Source organism: Giraffa tippelskirchi, chromosome 13, assembly GCF_054371585.1.
Source record: "Giraffa tippelskirchi isolate mGirTip1 chromosome 13, T2T-mGirTip1v1.2.pri, whole genome shotgun sequence".
Taxonomy (NCBI): Eukaryota; Metazoa; Chordata; class Mammalia; order Artiodactyla; family Giraffidae; genus Giraffa; species Giraffa tippelskirchi.
Window position 1 is genome coordinate 123,141,105 of NC_137287.1, and position 20,500 is coordinate 123,161,604.

Consider the following 20,500-nt stretch of genomic DNA (forward strand, 5'->3'; position numbering starts at 1 on the left):
GAAAGGTTAATAGTTATCCTGCACAGTTCTTGCAAAGTGAAAATGAGATTGGAAAGTTAAAATATAATTAATTTACTTTCCTATTATCCCTTCCACTGGAGGAATATTCATGCATTCTGAACAGATAAGTTTTAAAAGAGGCACTAAATTGCAAGTGTTCACACTTGGATTCAGTTTAAAAGTTAAAAGCTTGCAGACCAAATAAATCAGACAAGCACGCAAGATGAATCTCCATCTCAATATTAATGAGTTAGGGTTCCACCTTTCACATTGTTTTGTTTGTGGTTTCAGTATTAGACTCAAAGATCTTCTTAAAAGTTGCTGTAGAGTTATATTGCTATTTACTTTGCAAATGCATCAGTTTGTAGTTGTCCAGATTTCAACTGTGGCCTTTCAAAATGAAGAGTGGTCTAAGTTTTGGAGACCTGACTCAGGAGATGATTCTGTAACTTGCTTGCCATCCTGGTTGCAAGCAATGGAAATGTTAGCAAGAATACGGATATGCTCCTGGGATCCAAAGAAAAGACAAAAGTAGTGACGTTGTTTAGAGGGAGCCAGCCAGTCAGGTGATCACAGTGGTACCTGAAGACAGCCTTTGTTAGATCCTTGAGGTAAAAAGATGAGATGCATTTAGTCTGCCTTTACTTTGTCAGTTATTTACAAATTAATACATGGCATCTGTAGATGAAGTTACAGTAGGATTTCTACTAGAAGATTTCATAAATTCCTGATAATTTCCCTGTTTTTCATATTACCAGATTTTTTTTAGAGTATGAAAATAGGCATAAAGTGCTCAAAATACTGAAGGAGTTTTTGAAATGATTGGCTTATTTACTGATTTTTTTATTCACTCAACAAATAATAAATTGGCGGGAAGAAGAACTAAAGAGCCTCTTGATGAAAGTGAAAAAGGAGAGTGAAAAAATTGGCTTAAAGCTCAACATTCAGAAAACAAAGATCATGAAATCTGGTCCCGTCACTTCATGGCAAATAGATGGGGAAACAGTGGAAATAGTGACAGACTTTATTTTTGGGGGCTCCAAAGTCACTGCAGATGGTGACTGTAGCCATGAAATTAAAAGACGCTTGCTCCTTGGAAGAAAAGTTATGACCAACCTAGACAGCATATTAAAAAGCAGAGACATTACTTTGCCAACAAAGGTCCGTCTAGTCAAGGCTATGGTTTTTCCAGTGGTCATGTATGGATGTGAGAGTTGGACCATAAAGCTGAGCGCCAAGGAATTGATGCTTTTGAACTGTGGTGTTGGAGAAGACTCTTGAGAATCCCTTGGACTGCAAGGAGATCCAACCAGTCCATCCTAAAGGAGATCAGTCCTGGGTGTTCATTGGAAGGACTGATGTTGAAGCTGAAACTCCAATCCTTTGGCCACCTGATGCGAAGAGATGACTCATTTGAAAAGACCCTGATGCTGGGAAAGATTGAAGACAGGAGGAGAAGGGGACGACAGAGGATGAGATGGTTGGATGGCATCACCAACTCAATGGACATGAGTTTGAGTAAACTCCAGGAGTTGGTGATGGACAGGGAGGCCTGGCGTGCTGCAGTCCATGGGGGTTGCAAAGGGATGGACACGACTGAGCGACTGAACTGAACTGTATGCCAAGTATTCTGCCTGAGAATATCACATAGATCAGGCAGATGTGGACAAATGTGAGAATGCAGATGAGAAACAAGTTTTAAGAAAAAGACACATTCAGAAGGTTATGTGCACTACAAAGTACGGGTTGTAACGTCTCGGAAAGTGGTGGTGGTAGAGAGGTGGCACTAATTTAGGAAGGTCCAAGGCAGTGCTTTTGAGGGCTTGCTATCTGAGTTGAGTCCAGAATGGTAAGAAGGAACTAGTCATGTAAAGATGTGAGGAAAGAACATCCCAGGCAACGAAAACCACCAGTATAAGGGCTGTGAGGCAGGAATGAACCTAGAGTGGTTGAGTGGAGAGCTCACGCAGGCTGGAGCACAGTGGAAAGGGAAGACAGTGATGGGAGACGAAGACTGTAAAGGAGATGGTGGTCATGTGCATGATGCCTCCAAAGAAGGTCAGGAACCACCAGCCTCCTTGGAATCTCACGCGTGCTCTCACCTGGACCTCTGACCTCCTGATAATTCTCATGCCTTCCGGAATCAAGATGGACCAGTGATTCACAAAGGAATTGAGGGTAATTTAGGGGATCCTTCCAAGGATATGTCCAACTTTTAATTCACAGATAACTCTGTTTTTTCTCCTTTTTTTCTTAATCCTTTTTTCTTAATGAATGTTTGACCATCTAATCGTATTTTTAATGGTGCTGTTGGTCTTCCCAGGTGGCTCAGTGGTAAAGAATCTGCCTGTCAATGCAGGAGACACAAGAGATGCTATTTCAATTCCTGGGTCAGGAAGATCGTCTGGAGAAGGAAATGGCAACCCACTCCAGTATTCTTGCCTGGGAAACCCACGGACAGAGGGGCCTGGTGGGCTACAGTCCACGGAGTCATACAGGAGTTGGACATGACTGAGCACACATACACACAATGGTACTATTAGTTTCTTTATTTTTGGCCACACCACATGGCATATGGGATCTTAATTCACCAACCAGGGATCGAACCCATGCCTCCTGCTTTGGAAGCACTGGAAATGCAAGGTCCTAACCACTAGACCACCAGGGATGTCCCTGTTTTTTTTGTTTTTTTAATTATTATTAAATTCAAAACCATGAAACTTTAAGTTGAAGTCTGGTGACTATTTCATGTAGTCTTATTTGTCAAGGTAGTATTACCGTGAATGTCTTATTTTTTCCATAGATCTGTTTTTTCAATATCCTTGAATTTCTGTGAGTATAATTATAAATTGTAACTAGTATCAGTGGAAGATTAATTTAGGAGACAATTTTTCAAAGTTTAATTTGTGTACCTTTATTAATTTACCATGAGGTTACAGCTATTGTTTTAAAATTTTGCATCTTGTAGCATTGCCTGTACATGTATATCTATTTAACATATTTGATGCAGGTAGTGATTATGACAAATTTTCTTTATTCTTTCTAAACATCATTGGATACACAAAAATCTGCAGTTAGAATGGGATTAAGTTAATACCTTTTGCATATTTCTATTTCTCAGGATGAGTTTTGGCCATGAGTAACAAAGATGTAAAATAACAGTGGATTAATCAAAATAAAAGTTTCCTTCTCTCGTGAAAATTAAGAGATAATCAATTGAAGGCTGGTGGCATATTCCTGATTCTTGAATTCTTAGGGACTTAGGTCTAGGCCTTCATCATTTTTAGAGGACACCCTGGTCTTCAGGGTACAAAACTGTGGCTAGAGCTCCCACCGTTGCATCTATATTCCACACAGCAGAAAAAGGAAAGAACAAAAAACAGGAACAAATGATGAATATCAGCTATCATTTAGGAAAATTCCCTAAATATTCTGTATGATGCTTGTCATGATATCCAATTTATTCATAATGTGCTCACAAGGTAAAAACTAGTGACAAGGGAAGCATAAAAAATGTATCTTTAAAATTATGGGCTGCCATATGTCCAGCTGACAAATTTAGGGGGTTCCTTTGATATGGAAGGACAGTGAGAGTGAAAGTGTTAGTCACTCAGTCGTGTCTGACTCTTTGTGATCCCATGGACTGTAGCTTGCCAGATTCCTCTGTCTTTGGAATTCTCCATCAACAACACTGGAGTGAGTAGCCATTCCTTTCTCCAGGGGATCCTCTGACCCAGGGATCGAACCCAGGTTTCCTGCATTGCAGGCAGATTCTTTTCCATCTGAGCCACCAGGGAAGCCCCTCTAATATGGAAGAAGAGGAATGAATATTGGTGAGGGAACAGCTAGCACTCCAAAACAAAATTTTAAAGCATTAAAAGTTTCTGATTCCCTTGGAAATAAGCCAGTTCAAACCATAATTAAAAAACTCTGAGTAAAGCTGTAAGTGTTAATTATCTTTTTATCTCTTAAATAGCTATGTGTTATTTTTCAATAAGTGGTAAAGAACATTGAGTGGAAAACTCAGGACTTTTTTTCCCTGAAGAATAAAATAAGAAGAGAAAGAGATAGACTAAAATAATTAATGAGAAGAAATGGAAAGAGTTTTTGAAATCACAAATTGTGTCATTTTCCAGGATGGCACTAACTTTATTTTGCTCTGTTCGATATTCAGTCAATATTCTCTATTTGATTTGAAGTCCTGTTGTCTCTACTAAATAGCTGTGATCTCCCATGAATGGCTTAAATTGGGATTAGTAGGGATAGCAGTTGTAGCAACAGTAAAATGATTACTAGTTGTACTAATAATATGAAATGGTTGGATAACATCTCCCACCCAATGGGTATGAGTTTGAACTCACTCCAGGAGATAGTGAAGGACAGGGAAGTCTCACGTGCTGCAGTTCATGGGGTTGCAAAGAGTTGGACACAACTTAGCAATTGAACAACAAACTAATAGTATTAATGTTGAATAAAATATTTACTTCACTGGTTATTTTGAAAAATAAATTTATGTACGTCAGGGCATTGATTTTGTATTTGAATCAAAAAATTAGCACATGGATGAATGTTCCACAAATCCTAGAAGCATCAGCCTCATAAATCTTTTGCCCACAAAGACCTTTTATGAAGACACCGTCTGTGGATGGCTCAGCACTGTTTCAGGTAGTGTTCACTGCGGACCTGCTAGCAGTGTCTCTTTCACTTCTCCTTCTTCATCATTTTCTACTGCGCATACCTCTCTGTTTCCCTCATTGCAGACAATTATTTTTGAACAATTATTATATTTTGAACAAATGAACAAAGGTTTCTTGAGCTATGAGTAAGATCCTCTCCTGTGCTCTGTTGTTGATAAAGAATGAGTGAATGAGACACAATTCTCTGCTCTCAAGGGGTTTAAAAGTCTAGGATGGAAATGCAAATGTATAATAATCATCATGATGCTCAACTTGACAGTCCCAGTCAGAAAGATAGTGGTAGCAATGGCATACAATTTCTAAAACCCAGATCAGTTTCAATGAATAAAAACTTATCTTTCAGACAAACTGCCAATCTATCGAATAATAATTTTATAGCTAGTTTATGTGTGTGTATGTGCTTTTGCTGATCTCCAAGCATTTCTATTTTTCTCTGCTGACTGCTCCTATCTCCTAAAGGAAAAATATGTGAAGAGGAGCCAAGAGGGGAAATATACTGATTTATAGAACAATTAAAATGTGAATCAGTGAATTGCCTGTAAAAGGCAAAAATATCATTTAGAAAACTCTAGCCATGTAGTTTTTTCTGAATTGTAACATCACTATAGATTATTTTATATCTGTTTTATAATGCATAATGCAGTATAGTGGGTTTAAATTATTGCTATATTAATTATCTATGGATGGTGATATTTTGCATATAAATAAAAATGGTTTTTACTATTAATGCATGACATAAAATCTTAGTTTCTGGTGTCAGTGCAAAAAGGAAATACTGAAATAAGACTGAGCTAAAATTAATATATTCAAGGAGTTTGGAAAATATGGGGATTTGGGGCTTACTAAATTGTTACACAAGTGGACACTTATGATTGGAACTTTAAGGAGAAAGATACATGACCAACATATTATCATTAGGAATAATGCAGAGGTTGGCAAATTATGGACTAAGGGCAAAAATAGTGCCTGCTGCCTAGCTTTATAAATAAAGTTTTATTGGAACACAGATCAGAGCTGTCATTCACAAATTACCTATGGCTGTTTTTGAACTACAATGGTTTTAGTTGTTGCAACAAAGATTATACTGCATGGAAAGTAAAAAATATTTATTCTCCTCTGACCCTTTATAGAGAGAGCTTGTTGATCTTTGTAATCGACTCACAAGTTTTTCCACCCCAAGGATCTTAATTCCTTTTATTCTTTATGTCTGTAATAACCTTCTAAATCAGTTTGTTGCTGTTGTGTAGTTGCTAAGTCGTGGCCAACTCTTTGTGACCCCAGTAGCCCAAAAGGCTCCTCTGTCCACGGGATTGTCCAGGCAAGAACACCAGAGTGGTTGCCATTCCCTCCTCCAGGGGGTCTTCCCGACCCAGGGACAGAGTCGTGTCTCCTGCGTCGGCAGGCGGATCCTTCACCACCGAGACACGAGGGAAGCCCTTCACTCCGGGTACTGGCTCTTGCCGTCCTTGTGGTTCCGGCTGAGCAGCCGCCGCCTCAGGGCTCTTCAGGAGCCTGCCTCGTCCCGGAACGCGCAGCCTCGGTTAGCTTCGGAGCCCGCCGCCGCCTGCCGTTCCCCTTCCTTCCCTCCGGTCCCGTCGTGTTGCCTCGGGCGCCTTTCATGCCTGAGATGACCCTGCTTGTTGGTTTCCTCTCTCCCCTCACTAGAGTGGTTTCTACAGGAGAAGAGGTGTTGTGTGTCTCTTTCTCGCCCTTCACGGAATTCTGAGAGCATCATTCAGGTCCTCGTCGGGTAGTGACCAAGGAGCCGGCCCGCGGGCCCGGGCGCGGTGGCAGCCGTCTTGGATGTGCTCCCAGGGCGGTGACGACGGCTGTGCTCTGAGAACGCGTGTGTCTGTGTGTGTGGTGGGGATGCTGCTAGACTGAACTGCCTCCTAGGAAGTGAATTGCTCAGTTACCTTCCTGAGACGTTCGCTCTGAAGCTTTCCAGATAAAAAGGTTCATGGAGCATCCCATCAGAGTTATACAGGAGTTCTTTCCTCTGTCTCTTCAGGAGTTACCTTATCTCGGGTTTCTCTGACACCTTTGCTGAGGTATGTTCCTGAGGGAATCTGAGTTTGTAACATAAGCTGACTGCCAGATTTGCCCCGTCATCCCACAGGAATGGATTTGAAAAGCCCGGCTTTGTGCTCCTCAGTTCATCTTGCTGATTAACTGAGCTGAAATTGTATCCATGTGGTTAATATTATTGCTTCCTAAGGTGTTTTTTTCCAGACAGTAGACATTATTAAACATTTAATTCAGCAGTGAGAGTTCTGTTTATAGAATATTTATTAGATGCTTTTTCTGAAGGTTTTTTATCTTCAATTTTGCAACTGATAAATCTTATGACAGAGCACTTCAAATTGGCTGTACTTCATGTCATCTTTCTTTTGTGAGAGGAAACGAAAATGCAGTAGGGTATTCATAAACTCAGCTGGGTGATTAGATGTGACCTAAGACGCCCTCTACTATGTCTTCCTTCTAACCTTTCATACTAACAGTCTGGCCATCCTGACTGTCCTTGGAAAAAGTTGCTGTTTTTCTTATTAGATTTATAAGGGAAAATAAAGTGGCTCACATGTCGTGTTCACTGAAGATGCTTGTAATGCCTTGAAGGATCATTTTGTTTATTTGTGCATTCACCAGATCTTTATTGAGCCATTTCTATGTGTTAGGCTGTGCTGGCATGGGGTACAAAGTCCTGGGCTCAACTCTCATGAGGAATATTACTCAATCTATTATGAAGCTTTCTTTTAGAAATCATTTTCCATTACAAGGTTGATAGAGGCAAAATGAAATGGAAATTTGAAGACTATATGCAGAAAATGACAAGACATGTAGCATAATACATTTGATGTGAAAAGTCCTGTCTGAAACCTACTGACATCCTGTTCCCCTCTTGAATCATCTGAATAAAAATGCTGAACTATGTGTGGATAGAATGTGTAAAGATACAGTAATAATAGTGGACTTCCATGAGCACTATACGCTCAGTGCTCTTTGAGCGTTATCTCTCTGGCGACATTGTTCCCATTTTCCAGATGAGCAAAGAGTCACGAATAAGGTTGACTGGTCTGGTTTTAAGCCAAAGTCTTACCCCAGCGCTCTAATACCTCATGCCAGCTCCAGATGCTTCTGGTATCTTTAGATGACAGAATGCAGTTTCCTTTCCAGTATCGTAAGAAATATCCAGGAATCCAAATGTTTTGATTTCTCCTCACACTGATTGTTCTAGTACAGAGAGAGCATGCGGAGAGAAATGCAGAGGAAAATCTAAAGCGTGGCTCTCCAAGCTGAGAATATTGATGTTCCGCTGACCATGTTTGAACCAATGGAATGGTTCTTGGGGTGAGAAGCAAAAACAGTTGCCCTGTGTGCATTCACACTGACAGGCACATACATCATATCCTGGATTCACCCAGGATATTTTATTTCAGTGGTTCTTGAGTCAAACATGAAGATGTATGTTTTTAGTAAGTTAAAAATGGGGAGGCTGGTTATTTTCCCAGTTGCTTCCAGCAGATAATTACCAGGCTGGCTCCTTAATTGTGTTTTGATCAATTCCCAAGTGTTCAGGAGTGTGTATCTTAAAAGATAAATATATAACATATTCCAAAGGGAAATGGGGTTTTCTGAGCTCTCCAGCTGGCTTTCAGGTGCCAGTGGTCCTACTTCCATACTGTAGATACATCTCAGCTTCCTCAGGTGACCACCTATTTGAGAGATTTTAAATTTTTAAGGAAGAATTTTAAGAAAGCAATTTGAAGACACATCTTATTAATTTTAATTGAGAGTAAGGAAGTTGAATTTTCTCCACTATGGGTTTATTTGCTAAAGTACAATACAATCCACATCACCCAAGACAGACAAGTCTGTATTTTATTAAAGGAAACCTGAGGTTGCATTTAGAGTTTATTAGTAATGAAATAAATATTCTGAAGTTTCTTAAGAAGTGTATGTGAAGAAATAAGATATCTAGAGGCAATTACAGAGCTGGGCTTCAAAATTACTTTTATAAAAAAGAACAACATTTGTCATTTTTGTTTAAAATCTTGATTTATCACATTCTGAGCTGAACTTGAAATGTTGTGTTTTTATTTTACCTAACAAAATGCCTTGCCTGCAGGCAAACAGAATGTTGAATTAAAACTTTCAATACTCTGGGGCAAAATCTGCTGCTTTAATAAGAGACAAAGGCTCATTTGGAACCTTTTGTCATTACATAAACAAACTGAGCTTCCGTTTATCATGTTCATTGCTTTAATTCTGGGTGCATGGCATTGAGGAAGGAGACAGTTGCCAGGGCACACATGGCCTGCGATAAGCGATAAATTTGAGGATCTGTCAGCAGAGGCACTTGCTCTCACAGGTAATTGTCAGACTCCATCTTCTTTCATCTGCAGCCAAGAAGATTTCAAATGGATATTGTTGACAAATGTATCACTTGATGCGGATGGCTTCAAAGAAAAATGAAGTAGAGCTCCACATAAATAGATATTATCAATGAGGTCATCTGTCTTAAAAAAAAAAATTCACCTGGATTGAGTCCTTCTACATGTCAGGCACCCTACAAAGCATGTCATAGGTATAAATACACTTATTCTTTGAAAGGACCTTTTGATTTAGATATGATTGCTATTCTATTTGACATAAAGGGAAACAGTAAGTCCAGAGAGGTCAACTGGCTTGACCAAGGTAGAGGAGATGGGCTTTTATCCCAGGAATTTGACTCAGGCTACCTACCACATGTTATGTTGCTTTTAAAAAGCTATTTACTCATTTTGGCCATGCCGGGTCTTCATTGTCACATGGCCTTTTTCTCTAGTGCAAAGCCTCCTCATTGTGGCAGCTTCTCCCGTGAAGCATGGGCTCTGGGTGCACAGACTTCAGTGGTGGTGGCATGTGAGCTCAGTAGTTGTGGTTTAGAGGCTCTCGAGCACAGGTTCAATAGTTGCGGCTCACGGGCGTAGTTGCTCTAAGGCATGTAGGATCTTCCCAGATCAGGGCTTGAACCCGTGTTTCCTGCATTGACAGGTGAATTCCTTACCAGTGGACCAACGGGGAAGCCCGGTGTTCTTTGTGATCACAGCATGTGCTAGGATTTGACCTTCCCCTCCTGGTATGAGGCAGTAATAGAGCAGCCCAGAGGCCGGTTTCTGGTATAGGAAGGCCTCCAACATCTGTCCAGGCTGGAAGCAGGTAGGTCACGGGGTAGGGGAGCTGGCAAAACATGCCACGGAGATGTGAAAATCCTTCTGTTAGTATGAGGAAAACATTGTTGCGTGTTTTACTGGCGTCTGTCTTATGTCAAAGATCACCATTTTTTCCATGCATCACCTCATTTATCAGGGCCAGAAAGATGGCGAAGACTGGGAGCTGTAGCATGCCAAGCAGGGTAAAAGTCTTGCCTGTACTGTGTCATCTAAATAGTTCTCTATGTAAACCATGAAACCTCTCTTAGCCTGGATTTCTACATTTCCAAATTGGGCATAATTACCACCACTTTATAGAGTTGTTGCAAGGCTTTAAATGAGATAATATTTGCAAACAAATTTGCAAAGGCCTCTATGGTTTTCATGAATATTTGTGTAATTGTCATCATTAGAGTCATCTTGTTACCACCTGTTAGCTTATGGCCATGCATGGATGCTACATGTTTGCGGCATAGATATGACTCTTTCACCATGTTAGTGGTTTGCATCTGAGAATTGGGGATAACTGTGATTACTAAGCTGCTGCTGCTGCTGCTAAGTTGCTTCAGTTGTGTCCGACTCTGTGCGACCCCATAGACGGCAGCCCACCAGGCTCCTCCGTCCCTGGGATTCTCCAGGCAAGAACACTGGAGTGGGTTGCCATTTCCTTCTCCAATGCATGAAAGTGAAAAGTGAAAGTGAAGTCGCTCGGTCGTACCCCATGGGCTTCAGCCTACCAGGCTCCTCCATCCATGGGATTTTCCAGGCAAGAGTACTGGAGCGGGGTGCCATTGCCTTCTCCGATTGCTAAGCTACACACATTCAATGCAGATTGAAGTAGAGAGTGAAATCATCTTAACTATAATTTAGCCCCTAAATAATTTGAGTCAGTATTTTCAGTATTTATCCTTTGAAGTAAAAACAGTTTTGTTCAGTTTGATGCATTTTTATTGAGTACCTGTGCCAACTATGAGTGTGGCAAAAACAGTATTTACTCTCAATGAGTTTATATTCGAGGAAAAGAAAACAGCCACACCAATCCAACCTTCTTTCTATAGATCAAACCATATGTCCATCCACTGATGAACTCATAAATAATAGGAAATAACATGTAAAGAGCAATGAACATATTCATCATCTAGGAAGACTCCAAAATGAGGATGATTTCTGAATAACACACTCATACAAATGCCTGAGGGGTTTTAACTGGGGGAAAGGGCAATATTCTTTATGCACTCAGTTACTTGGTATATGTGAGTTAGCTGCCCGCTTTGTAGCAGTCCTGGTGCTAGGTGCTTGGGTTGTAAATGGTGAGCAGACCCAGAGGTGATTCCTGATCTCATGGTACCCTAGTTAATTTGAGAAATGCATCAGATCTGTATTTTATATGATTTTTATGGTGACAGTGTAAATAGCATAGTGAAGTTGAACAACAGTGGAATGCCAAGAGGAAGGAGAGGGTTATGATAATTTGAGTGCTACTTTATGAGGAATTGAAACAAGGGATGGAGATATATTGATCTGAATTATCCACAAAATGCATCTGATTATGGCTTCATATTTTCCTGTTAGTCTATATGTTAACCATACCCATATGGTATTTACTGAAGGAGAAGAGGTAAAATGTAGGAGAGTGTTTGCTTGTCTACCAGATGATTAAAATTTGTGGTTATTTCCAAATGGTGTTTCTCGGAGGATAGAAATGGAAATAGAACCAACTCCCAATAATATAGAGTACATGAATCTTGAAAAATGAAACAGTGAATAATTGTCATGAAAATGACAGCCTGGAATGCACACAAAGGGAACAAATTCTAATTTCAGATTGTGCAGTCAGGCAACAGAGCTAAGCAGAAATGAAAGGCTTTGTAAAAATCTCATGTCATAGTCTAATTTTGCACTTAAAACATCCGCCCACTCTAAGAACAGATAAAAAGTGCTTAACCTTAGCAAATCTGTATCTTAAAACTTTCTGTGAGCTTTTGATAAGATGAATGAGATTCAACTATTGGGCTCTTGGAAATTAGCCTGCTTGTCTGTGATGCTCATTATTTCAAAACTGTGCATTGAATTTAGCAAACATCTACTGAAAATCTAGCATGCTGTAGGGGTCATGGATAATTCAAAGTTGCATAAGACTTGGTTTATGTTCCTGAAGTTCTCTGAATCTACTGTGGTGCGGAACATCAAGATCAAATACCACAGTGGTAAAAACTATGGACTTTGGAGTAAGAAATCACTGGGTTCAAACCCCAACCCTTTCACTTAACATTAGCGTCTGTTAGAGCATTACAGGCCTTGCCAGTAATTCTCAATTTTGCCATCTCTTTCATGAGAATAATATTAATATTGGTTTTCCACACTGATTAACAAATAACCACAAATGTAGTGGCTTAAAATGACACAAATTTTTAACTCATAATATCAGTGGATCAGGACTCTGGACATTTGTTTACCTGGGTCCTCTGCCTAGGCTCCCCAAAAGGCTGAAATCCAGGTGCCAGCTGTGCTGTGCTGCCTTCTTAAGCTTAGGGTCCTCTTCCACGGAGGTAGAGTTATTGGCAGAATTAGATCCTTATGGTTGTAGGACTGAGGCCCGGCTTTAGGGACAGCTGTCCGTTGAGGCCTGTGCTTGACTCCTGGAGGCCCCCACAGTGCCCGACCTTAGCCTGTCTCAGCATGGCAGCTTATATTGGGTTGATCAAGAAGTTTGGGTGCTTTTTAAAGATGTGAAAAACTCAAAGGAATTTTTTGGTCAGTCAAGTACTTTCAAAGCCAGCAGGAGAAGCTCTCTGACCTCTAGACTCTTTTTTAAAGGAATCATCTGATAATCTCCCTTTGGATTCAGGTTAACTAGATCAGAAATTTTAATGACATCTGCAGAATCCTTTCACCTTTGGCTAGGAGTGGTCTACCATATTTAGGGAAAGGGGTTTCTCACAGAGCCAGGAATCACAGAGTGCATCTTAGAATTCTGCCTACCACAAATCCTCACTGTTACTCTCTTTAGAATTAAATGAGACAGCCAGTGTATTACTTAGGATATGGACAGGCAGGCTATCCTTAAAATATCAGTAACTTTAATGTGCATTATGTGATCATCTGCAGATGCAGAAGAACCCTCACCAAGTTGGTTCAGATTTCAAGGTTGATGATGCCACACATATACCCCAAGAGGGCATGGAAAGTTTTATTATTTATGTAATTGAGGTCCCTGGAAGAGGAAGGTGGTCTGAAATGGCTTGAGAGAGTGTGCGCGTGCACGCACGCGCGCACACACACACACACACTGGCCTCGGTTCTTGTGATGGTTAGAGAGTAGGGCCAGAAGGATGACTCCTGTGCAGACATGGCCGGCATGGTTTGAATCTCTAGCCAACATCAAAGGTGAGAGCACCCAGGTTCTCTTATCAGCTTCTCGATGTGGGCGCAAGAGGAAGTGGAGGGATGCAGCTTAAAAGCTCCAAGCTGTCAAACATCCAAACGTGGAATGGGACTCACCATTACAAGGCATAAAAGCAGCCTTGAGGTTGCTGGTTGAGACCCAGTGTGGCAGGTCCACACAGTAAGATGTGATGTAGCTTTCCTCTGTCTTTTTGCTGTTACAGCCTTGTTATCACCCTTCCTTCTTCAGGATCAGGATCACCATTTAAATCATGATGGCCCCTGGATCTTTAGCTTTTTATCCACATCACAGGCAGCTGGAAAGGGAAATGAGTAAAACCATATAAAAATGGCTTTCCACATCTGTCTGCTCCTCATTTTATAAACATCCTGGAAATTCCTCCAGATAACCTTTGATTCTGTCTCCATGATTATATGGCCATGAATTATTGGTAAGGGTTAGGAGCCACAAGAGAGAATGGGCATACAATCTCTCAACTAATCCCAGGACCATCCCTAATATAGGCCAAACTCCTATATTTGACAGAGGAAATATAGGAGTTTGATGAGAGGAAGTCTCTTCTTTAGATGTCAGTTACCTAGCCTAGTGACTGGCTTTTTTCTAGAGGTATCATGTACTTATTAAACATACTCATAGTGAGTTTTTTTTTAAAATTCAGTTGTAACTTTTGAACAATGTTAGATTTACAAAAATAGTAGAGATGGTAGAGAGAACTTTTCTGCACTCACCCATACCCTGCCCCCACCCCCCTATCCACCCCCTACCATCATCATCTCACAGGGTCTTGAGGACCTTTGTCGAAACTGACGCAGCTGGTAGTGGTGCATGACTTCGTCAGGCTCCAGGTTGCGCTGGCAGTTCTCTAGCTTGTCCGCTCACTCTTCTCTCCTCTCTCAGGATCCCACGCAGGACTCCTCACTGCAGTCATTCATTGGGTGTCTGTAGTCTTCTCTGGTTTGTGACAGTTTCTCAAATTTTCCTTTTTTAAAAAATGACCTTGACAGTTTCAAGCAGTCCTAGTCAGTTATTTCATAGACTCTCTCTCAGTGTAGATTTTTCTGATGTTTTCCCATGATTAGAGTTTGGGGGACGAATACCACAGAAATGAAATGCTTTTCTTGTCACTTCATTTGAGGGCACAGAAATCCATCTGATAAAACTGAGATGTTCATCTTGATCACTGACTTGGCAAAGTGGTATTTTTCAGGTTTCTAAAGTTACTTTCATTTCCTCTATCCATACACAGTTATTTGGAAGTGGGTCATGGGATCCAAGCCATATTTGTGTGTGTGTATGCGCGCCCATGCGTATGTGTCTGAGACAGGGGAAGGAATTAAGCTCCATTCTTATTTACATTTATTATTTGTAATTCTTCAGAGAAGGCAATGGCACCCCACTCCAGTACTCTTGCCTGGAAAATCCCATGGATGGAGGAGCCTGGTAGGCTGCAGTCCATGGGGTCGCGAAGAGTCGGATACAACTGAGCAACTTCACTTCCACTTTTCACTTTCGTGCATTGGAGAAGGAAATGGCAACCCACTCCAGTCTTCTTGCCTGGAGAATCCCAGGGATGGGGGAGCCTGGTGGGCTGCCGTCTATGGGGTCACACAGAGTTGGACACGACTGAAGCGACTTAGCAGCAGTAGCAGCAGTATAAAAAGATTGATCCCTTCTCCCTCATTTTGGATTCAACCATTTGTTTGAGTATAGACGTGTGCATTTTTATTTTATACTGGATTGTAACCAACACTATGTCTGTTTTGTTGTTCAAGTCATTCCAGTTCTGGCCATTGAGAACTCTTTCAGCTTGTCCCTGTGCCTTTGCAGCATGCTCCCGTACTTTTCACTTTTTAGGCACTCACTTAATCTCGGTCACTCCAAACACTGCTCTTTCAGCTTGTGTTCTCCCTGGCCCAATCCTAGAATCGGTCATTTCCTCATGAATCTCTGATTCCTTTTACTGGAGAACAGTATTAACCCTCCCGAGTGCACATTGCATTCTATAACTGTCAGCTAAATACTAAATACTGACAGACTTCTGTAAAACTGTGAAATTGATTATCAATGGAGAGTTACAGTGCAGTAGCAAGAAGCGTGCTCTGTGGATGGTGTCGTTTCTCTGTGGATCATCGTGTTTTTTCTCCCACGACTCCCCAGCTCATGCAGAAGAACGTGAAGACTCTGATGGCCGAGGCCTTTGCATACATCATATAACCTGTGAGTGGTAGAGACAGAACTGGAAACGATATTTCCTAGCTCTCTCCCTTCTTTCATCACAACATTTTGCCTTCCTGAGGGACATTTCTACAAGACTTGATTCCAAACATTATCATTATTTTTTTTTTTGTTCACTGAATGAGTCAACAAAAATTATTTGTTTTCACCAATATTCTTGCCTAGGGAGTCCCATGGACAGAGGACCCTGGCAGGCCACAGTCCATAGTGTCACAAAAAGTTGGACGTGACTGAAACGACTTTGCACAGCACACATGCACGTTGGCCTTATACTGCTCTGAACTCTGGGCATCAGGTGACAAGGCAGAAAAGTTCTTGGCAGTCATTTGGTTTACAGCATTGTGGAGATGAAAGTCAATAAATAAGTGAGAAGGTAAGTAAATAAATAAATAACTTCGGAGAGTTGAATTGCTGTGTAGAAAATAAAATGTGCTGGAGGGTGAATGATGAAAAAGAGGCTGTGTATGCATTAGGAGGTGACATATGGAGAAGTCTGGTATAAATGGAATCAATGCATAAAGAGGGCAGTCTTCAAGGTCAGAATGGGCTTGGTGTGTTCTGTGAAATTGAATGAAGACCATTGTGAATGAACTGAGGAAGATCAGGTGTTATATGGAAAAATATAATAGAGTCAGAAGTTTAGGAAAAGGTCAGATAATAAAGGGCCTCATATGGCATGTTAAGGAGGTTATATTTTATTTATTTTTCTGAAAATAGTAGAAGTCATTGGAACAGTTTTGGCAGGGGAGTAATGTGATCTGAATTTAAAATTTTTTATTCTTATAGTTGTGTGGAGAGTATATGTCACATATTCCATCAAAGTTAAGATAGTGTTGATTGTAATTTTGAGATGTAAATTTGAAAGGCTAAAAAAAAAAGAAAAACAGAATCAGTGCAATTTTAAAATGCCATCAACTGATTGTAAGATGTATTCCAATTTCAGATGTGGTAAAATATGAAAAAAATATACATCTTAGGATATAGCACATAGAGAACTAGTTGGAAAGAGTGCTAGCACGGGGGCAAACCGGCGTGGATTACTGTCATGCAGGTGGGGTATGTCAGTGGGGTAGGCGGTGCCATTGAGATGGAGGGAATTGGCCGAATTTTGAGTGTAGCTGGAAGTTGAATGGGAAGAGGTTACTGACACTTGAGATAAGGAGTGAAGGAGAGAGAATGACTTTGATGTATATGGTTTGAACAGGATGGCTGGTGGTACCTTTACTGAGATGAAGAAAGTTATTTTGAATGGGCACGATCACAACTTCATTTCTGGCCATGTGCCTAGTAGATTTCCAAGTGACCTTATTAAGCAATGATTGAATAAAGAAATCTGGATTCAATAGAGATGGGGTGAAAGTCTATGATACTGATTTGGGAGTCATCCACATGTGGTTAAGTCATGGGGCAGATGTGCGAGCAGATAAAGAGAAAAGACGGTGGAGAACACCAGAAAGAAGCCTGGGCAGGGCAGGAGGAACCAGCTCAGGCGTCTCCAAAAGGGGAGCTTGCATGATAAATGGAAACTGGTCCAGAGAGGCATCACGCAGCCGAGAGTGTGGAGAGCACGGGCCGTGGGTAACCAGGCAGATGCATCAAGACACCTTGATGGAGAAAGAGTAATGACTCTGGATTTTGCAAGATGGAGGCCGTCTATGATATTCTAGAGCTTTCTGGGTGTTACTGTTGATTTATAAATGGGCTTTCCTGGTGGTTCAGTGATAAAGAATCCACCTGCCAAAGCAGGAGATGTGGCTTCAGTCCCTGGGTCAGGAAGATCCACTGGAGAAGGAGATGGCAACTTAATCTAGTATACTTGTTTGGGAAATCCCATGGACGGAGGAAGCTGGCAGGCTACAGTCCATGGGATTGCAAACAGTCGGACATGACTTAGCAACTAGACAGCAACAACAATGTTGATTTATACCTTGGATGAGAATGTATCATCTTTCCATAATTAGTAATGTTAACTGTTAACTTTGACATGCTTTCCTTTATCTAGCTTTCCTCTAGAATATTTGCAGCTTCATTTAATAAATGCTGTCAGTGGGACGTTTAAAATTAATGAATTCTGGAATTATATGATCAAAATGACAAAATCACAGTATTAAAACTCAGACTTACATTACATCAAAATTATTTATTATTCTATATAGTCAATATCTTTCCTTTTTGTCTTGCATGGGTTTGCTGGAGTCTTCAAATGTCTAGAAGAATGATTTCCCTTTGAAAATTTAACCACATTCTGAGTGTTTTAAGTTTGTCTAATTGTGATAAATTTCTGATTGATTATTCTGTAAGGGTTTTTATTTGTCTGTGAGATATTTCTTATCATAAATTCAAATGCAGATATTGTCATCAGGAAATGAGGGCTTTATCCAAGTTATGTTGGGCTTCCCTGATGTCTCAGATGGTAAAGAATCCACCTGCCTAAGAAGGAGACATGGGTTTGATCCCTGGATCAGGAAGATCCCCTGGAGAAGGAAATGGCAACCCACTCCAGTATTCTTGCCTAGAGAATTCGATGGACAGACGAGCCTTATGGGCTATAGTCCGTGGGGTTGCAAAGAGTTGAACATGACTGAGCAACTAACACTTTCACTTCACTTTTTAAAATCCAGGTTATGTTACGGGGAAGTAATTGTTTTAGACATGGTGTTTACTTCCATAGACCGTTCACCATATCTTGGGGGAGGGGGGTATTTGGAAAAAGAAAAGCCTACTGTTCTGAGCTTATGACAACTCTCTAATGTATATTTTCTGGTGAACTCTTTGTTTTAGAATAGTTTCAGCTTTGCAGAAAATTGTGAAGGCAGTGCAGCGTCTCTGCACTTTCCTTTCCCCTTCTGTTGGCGTCTTGCATTAGCAGGCTCTATTTGTCATAATTAAGGAGCCAAAATTATGGATATATTATTATTAGAGTACACAGTACATTCCTATTTTTTTTTTTTTAGTGTTTACCTAATGTCCTTTTTCAGTTCCAGAATATCCCACTCAGCATACATTTAATTGTCATGTCTCTTTAGGTTCCTCTTGACTATGGTAGTTTTTCAGATTTTCCATGTTTTTGATCATATTGACATTTTTAAGGTATGCCATTCTGGCATTTGGTAGCATGCATGCATGCCTGCTCAGTCATGTCTGATTCTTTGAGACCTCATGGACTGTAGCCCACTAGGCTCCTCTGTCCATGGGATTTCCCAGGCAAGAATACTGGAGTGGGTAGCCATTCCCTTCTCCAGGGGATCTTCCTGACCCAGGGATGAAACCCAGGCCTCCCACATTGCAGGCTGATTCTTTGCTGTCTGAGCCAGGGTATCTGGTGTTCTTTACTAAGTCATTTGACAGTATATACTGTTTGAATGGTGTATACTGTCAAATTACTTCCAGACGTTGCTGTTAAACCTGATCACTTGGTTAAGGCAGCATTGGCTGGTTTCCCACTGTGTCATATCATTACTCATTCCCCTTTCCTTGCTGTAATTTTTGTAAGGAAGTCAGTATTCTGAGCCCATATTTATTGAGTTGGCCATTACACTCTATCCCACTGAGGACAATTTCTCCACGAATTATTTGGGATTTTTCTGTACAGCAGATTTATCTCTTCTGTCTTGGCTGTTCATTTGTTTGTCCATTCATTCCCTCAGTCGATACTTTTTATCAGGACAGACTCATGATATATGTGTTGTACTCTGGGTTCTGAGACTTGACCACTTTATTTTAGTGCTGAGATTGTTCCCTCTGCTGTTAGCAGCTCTTCAGTTGGCTCCTGTGTCCCTTTGGCCACTGCCATCTGTGTGTGTGTCTGTGTGTGGTGAGCACTCTGCTCCTTTCTGGCATTTCCCTGATCTTGGGTTCATGTTGTATATTCACTGACCATCTCTTAGAGTCGGTAACTTATCCAGAGATAACTGATTTCTTTTTTTAAAAAACATGGTATTGGAAACCAAGATCTAGTTGCTAGAAGTGTTCTTTGCTACTGAGATGTCATTTCTTCTAGGTGATCTCAGAAAACAGAAAAGAGATCTGGGTTAATACACATATCTATAAATATACACATCTATATATATTTATTCACATATATATATTTGTATATATAATTTCTGTATATAGATTAGGATAAGCGTGCATCCCTACTGCTGTCTCAACTATAACATTTCTAAATTGTTCATTCTAGCCTCCTCCCATTGCTTATCTGTATATTCTACTCCAAAAATGAGAAATGTGACTCCCATCACCCATTATTCATTTATATAATTGACCAACAGACCCTGATGCTGAGAAAGAGTGAAGGCAAAAGGGGACGGTAATGGCAAAGGGAGAGATGGTCACAGAGCATCAGCAACTCAGTGGACATAAATTTGAGCAAACTCTGGGAGACAGTGGAGGACAGAGGAGCCCAGCGTGCTGCAGTCCGTGGGGTTGCAAAGAGTCGGACACGACTTAGTGACTGAACACAACAAATTCTAGTTCATATACACAGTGGTTTCAGAATGTCTAATATTAAAACTCTTTTAATATGTATCTATTTATTTCAACTTGTGCATCAAATGTCATTATAAAAAGAGATTTTTGTCCTGTGGTTAATCTATAAGCCAATGAGCATAATATATTGGCAGTAAGTCAATAAGAAGTAAATATTTTTGTTTTAATAATTATGTTAATGAATGTAATTAGTGTATATAGTTTTAAAAACTGGTAACGTATGCAAAGAGCTTAACAGTAGCATAAGCTAAGATTACTGTTGGCGACAGCAACGTGCAGTGGCCCGGCCTCACTCTGTCCCATCCTGCTACTTGCTCTCCAGGGAAAAGCTGTATTCAACTTTTTAAGGGTTTTGTGTGTGTGTGTGTGTTTACCTCAATACCTCTAAATAGTATGCTTATACTGCTTTTTCTTGATATAAACTTAAACCTGGAAATTTATATCCAGTAAGCACTCCTTTTCTGCTGAGATAAGTAATACTAAGA

At 40.5% G+C, this 20,500-nt stretch overlaps 1 long non-coding RNA gene across 3 annotated transcripts in view; it reads left to right on the plus strand.

Annotated features, from left to right (window-relative positions):
* The window catches only part of LOC145532423 (uncharacterized), a 600,217-nt gene that overhangs the window by 58,321 nt on the left and 521,396 nt on the right, over positions 1–20,500 (plus strand). Inside the window, exon 5 of one of the 3 annotated variants that reach the window (XR_014073224.1) lies at positions 9,732–9,896. The exons of the other annotated variants lie outside the window; for them this stretch is intronic. This is a non-coding gene — a long non-coding RNA (uncharacterized LOC145532423). The remainder of the gene's footprint in view (positions 1–9,731; positions 9,897–20,500) is intronic. 3 annotated transcript variants of the gene reach the window in all.